Consider the following 5,278-nt stretch of genomic DNA (forward strand, 5'->3'; position numbering starts at 1 on the left):
GGAAGGAGGGGAAGGAGGGGAAGGAGGGGAAGGAGGGGAAGGAGGGGAAGGAGGGGAAGGGGGCACTGGGAAGAGAGGAGGGAGAGGGCATCCTTGGGATGTAAAGTAAATAAACTGAAAAAGAGAGACAGAGAGCTAAGCCCTATGGCCAGTGCAGTTGGAGAATCCAACAGGGAAGCCTTGACTAAAATATTGATACATTTAGGACTTAACAGGAAAGAAAGCCCCTCCCCCCAAAAAAAAAGATAAAAATCAAGAAAACATACATTTTCAAACTTAGTTGTAGGGAGCAGGTATATAAATGTGCCCCTGAGCATGGCATGTCAAGGACATCTTATTCTGATATCAAGGTTTTCCTCTGATGCAGTTTTTGGCAGCAGGAACAGGAAGTATCAAGAGCAGCCTCTTCCTCCCGGATGACTGTAGCTGTGACTGCTCCCTTGCACAGACTTCCTACCAAGATTGGTTAACCTGGCTCCTTATCAGTTGCATATAATAGATCCAGGACTTGTGTCTGAAGCTGGTGCAGCTCCATTGGAGTTCCCAGCTTACCTGATCCCGGATTTTCTGTATGTCTATCTGGTGTTTCTTCATTCCCTTTTGTCTCAGCCAGTTCAATCTCATGGTTGCACAGGTCAAAGCACTTAGCTGTAGATGCAGCAAAAAGGAAATCATTTCTTCCCCGAGAACATAATTATAAACTCGCCTCGTGGATAGCTGAAGAAATTCAGGTCATGTGTACTGTCAAAGATAATCCCAAGGATAAATCATACCTCGTAATTCTGATAAAACATCAATTATTTTAGAAGAACTGATATCAAGGTTAAATTCTAAAAAATTCTACAAGTAAATTTCCAGTAAAATTGAACAGACACATACAAACACACACACACACACCAAGATACAAGTGAAAAAATAAAAGTGAAAATGTACTATGAGCTACAACCAGGTATCAGAATTATCAGTCAGAATAAAAAGTAAAGGAGATTCTGAAAAGCAAGCTAGTAATCTGTCGTACAGATAGAACTAACACCAAAAGATTTAATACACAGTTATATGGAATGTGCATAAAATAAGAATCTGGTGTGTCAAATTCAGAGTAAGAACCTGAAAGGCTACTAATTATGTTTTTGTTCTGTGTATTCTTGAAGTTCACTTTGAAAAGGCTTTCCAATATGTACCCAGGAAGATTGGTGCACACATATAGAGGAGAAGGTGTGGATAATCGATAGTCTAATTCCAGTCCCCAAAGAGCTTAAGGAAGAGAAAGATACGGACTGAGGAGAGAAAGAAGATAATAGGTAAGAGAAACACTGGCTGGACAGTAACACGGAAGATTGGAGACAGTGTGTGATACAGTAAAGGGGAGAAAAGAGGACGAATTATACCTGGAGACATTCTAAGGAAAGGGGGGATGAATAACAGAAAACCTGGGGTATCTCTAAGAACAGCAGAGCCTTTCTCTGCTCTTGGGCGTTCTTAATTTAACTCAGAGTTGGGATGCTGGACCAGATGCTTATGGCTGCACAAAACTTCTGCTGCCTCAGTGGCCCCCTAGTTGGTCACAGTGTCTCACCACAACAATAAAAAGGTGACTAAGATGGAAGAGGATCTGCTGGTTAGTCCAGGAGTCCCAGCCACTGAAGCCCAGGGGACCTCTCTCAGTTTGAGTCGCCTACTCAGACATGGCTTCCAGGCAAAAGGAAGAGAGTACAAGGAACCAGAAAATGAAACTCTTCCTCCGGCATTCCTGGTCTCCAGAAACGATACTCTCAGAACTTGTACTTTACCGCCCCTGAGCCTGACCAGTTTTTATCTCCTTTTCTCATCATTAAGAAGAACTTTCCTAGGGGCTGGAGAAATGGCTCAGTGGTTAAGAGCATTGGTTGTTTTCCCAGAGAATCTGGGTTCAGTTCCTAGCATCCACATGTTAACTTACAACTGTCTGAAACTCCAGGTCTAGGAGATCCAACTCCCTCACACATACATGAAATTAAAAAAAAAAAATTAAAAAGAAGAAGAACTTTGCCATACAAAGTCAAATAAATATCATTCAATTGGATCAGAAGCAGTTCTATATAAATAAAGAGGCCACAATGTTAAAAGTAATGCCCACAGCTAGAGTGGCAGTGTAAACATTAAAATGTTTGCTTTCAGATCTCCTTTAGGAAGAAATGAGTGTAGTCTGTTAACAAGCTTTGCTCAGTGCCTTTGTGATCTGTTAGTGTTTGAGTGAAGGCAGCCCTCCCGAGACAAAACCAAACCAATGACTTAAAACAACAGGATATGGAAATGCAGTATGCTGATCCATTTCCCCCAAAGTGTCACAGGTAAGACCAGCAATGCAACAGAAGCTATTTCTATCTCTGTCCTCACGACTTCTTCTTTAAAGACACAACCTAACACCCGCTCCTCTCTGGGGTAATCCTAACGAGCAGGCAATAAGTGGTTTGGGTTCAAGCTTCCAGTGATCCATCCTAAAGCACATGAGACAATGCTGCTTTCAGCCCTAGCCAGAGGCCAAATTGCTAAGAATTTACTGGTGAGCACAATAAAAATATCCTGATGTGGAGACACCTTTGCTGCAGCGGGACAACTTGAGCACTTAAAAATTAAGAGTAGCTATGTAGACAAGAGAAGTCCATTTGGCTGCTTACTGCAAAATGGTATCAATGATCTAACTACAGCAGGTAATTAAGACTACAGAGCAGTTAAAAAGTCGATAGCCAGTATGAAACCCTAAAGTCCTGTTTGGAAAGGAGTGGCAGGAATGGGTGTCCTTGAGGGCTATGGCTCTGGGGACATTCTGAACCAAAGTCTATTAGGGTAGTTCAACCCTTCCTCTTGAACAACAACTCTGACCTCTCGCAAGAGGACAGTACTTTTTACTACGTGAAGCGTGTTCTGAAAGATGCAAAGGCTTTGTCTCATAGTGCATGTAGTACCCGCATCACCAGAAACCCCAAAGTTTAGGATTTTAGGTTGACAATTTGGGAAATGATAGCACAAGGCATCTGGGTAGCACTGACAGGCTTGTTAAGGGAAGATGGAGAGAAGATCCCCAGAGAACTCTATGAATTCCCTGAGTTACACTAACAAGGCCAAGACGAGTCTCCTTGTAGGAGGCCATCCTTCATGCAGAAACTTCACTCTCCTTCCTTATTTACTCCCAAGCCTCTGGGAAAGTGCAAGATTCTTAGTGACTCTGGAAACCATTACAGACCTCACAATGTCATTCTCCAGGAAAGCCTCCGGTCAGCTAACATCATCAAGCAATTAGTTGCTTTAACATCGATTCTCCCCAAATCTGAACAAGACGAACAAACACGATTTCTGGAGTCTAATTGACATACTGTCTATGGCATAAATATGAGCAAGTGGGATAAATGGACAGAGAGGGCACCCAGGCAGAGAGGTAGATATAGCTACTCTAGATTCCTATGTATCTTAAGGAAAGTGATCATACTAAAGTAGGAACTCTTTAAAGTTGGCACAACTTTCTGATGACCTTTAAATGAGCTTAATAGCATAATCTTGCTGGTCATTAGACTAAGAGACAAGACATGAGTATTCTTTAAGTAGAATGGTGATAGTACTAAAAATCCAAACAAAACTACATTGTGGGCTGCCTTGGACTAAAGGCAACAGCACCTACCGTGAGGCTGATGCTCATGTGGCTCTTATGACCGCTGTATTGTACCTTTCGGGATTCTGATCTTTCTAGGCCCTAAGAATTGCATGAGCTCCAACCTAGTTTAAACCACATGCACCAGCCAGCGTCAAACCCTATGCAAGCCTGCTAGGGACTGTGTATGCAGGAGAGTTGAAAAGTACCAGGGAAAAGTCACAGAAAGACTTTCAGCAGAGGAGAGCTAAAAACCAAAGGCACGTAAACTGGAGGGTCACGCTCTGACAGGCTTTCACACAGCATCATCATGCACCAGATGTAAGCATAAGAGTGCTACCACCACTCATCAAAAAGGGCAATAACCACAAAAGGAACCCTGAAAGACACTAGGAGTCAAATAAAATTTTACAGATATTAGATTGAGATTTAAGGGTGTCTTTGTCCTTGAAATCTGCATCAAGAATCTCTAACAATGGGTGCTGGAAAGATGGCTCAGCAGTTAAGAGCACTGGCTACTTACTCTTCCAGAGGACATATGTTTGCTTTCTAGCACACAAATGGCAGCTCACAAGCATCTATATCTCCCTTTCCTGGGGATCCAATGCCCTCTTTGGCCTTCATATGCACTGAACACATGTAGCACAGAGACACACACACACACACAGGTGAAATACCCATACTCATATAATTAAAGTAAATTTTAAAACAACAACAGCAAATGTTTTTACGTTTGCTGAAATTCGTTTTTATGATTGGACTCTTAATGTTTTAAAAAATAGGAGTGTTTCCAATGTTCATAATGGATTTTCCTGTCTTTTTTTTTTTCTTGTAGCTAGATAGTGTAAACTCCTTTCACCCAAACAAATAAGCTTTGATTGTATGCTTCTGTGGGTTTGCTATCATCAGCATTGGCTTAAAACACAGAAATTCTTCAGAGTCTACAAAGTTACTGTGTTAGTCAGCTTTGTCGCTATGACTAAGTACCAGGCAAGACAACAGAATTTATCACTTAACTCGGGCTGGTGGTTTTAGAGGCTAATGCCACTTGCTTTTCTTGCTCTGAGGTTTGTGATAAACACCATGGTGAAACGCGTGAGATGGGGCATAGCTGCTCACCCAAGGCAGTCAAAAACCACAGAGACACTTCTCTTTTCAAATTGCCCATCCTCCCGGCATCCTCACAAGCTGGCAATCAAGTCTTTCACATTATGAGACTTAGAAGGACGTTCCACATCCAAACTTGGTTCAAACAAATATTTTTTTTAAAAAATGATATCTTGTCTGTGTTGTACATGGTAATCAAAAATAACTGGGAACTCCGCAACAACGTCATCTCTTCTCATGTTTAGATATATACATGGAGGACTGTATTAAAGGGGATGATTAAATGAGCAGTAGGAAAACTTGACAGCTGGAGGTGACACTGGCAGGGAGATGTATGCTCCGTGCCTCTAATTCCACTGGCTGTTGTCCAAACATCTTCGTACGCCAGGTGCAGATTTGAAAGCCAAGTTGCAAATATCGTAATGGGAACCCTTTTTCTATAACCAGTTTCATCTTAGTGCCGGATGCCCAAGACTGCCCAGATACAGAAAAAAAGTCATCCAAATCAATAATTATTTCCAGCCAACTTCAAAAATCACCTAATTG

This window comes from Psammomys obesus, unplaced genomic scaffold (genome assembly GCF_907164565.1).
Source record: "Psammomys obesus unplaced genomic scaffold, mPsaObe1.curated_primary_1811, whole genome shotgun sequence".
Classification (NCBI taxonomy): Eukaryota; Metazoa; Chordata; class Mammalia; order Rodentia; family Muridae; genus Psammomys; species Psammomys obesus.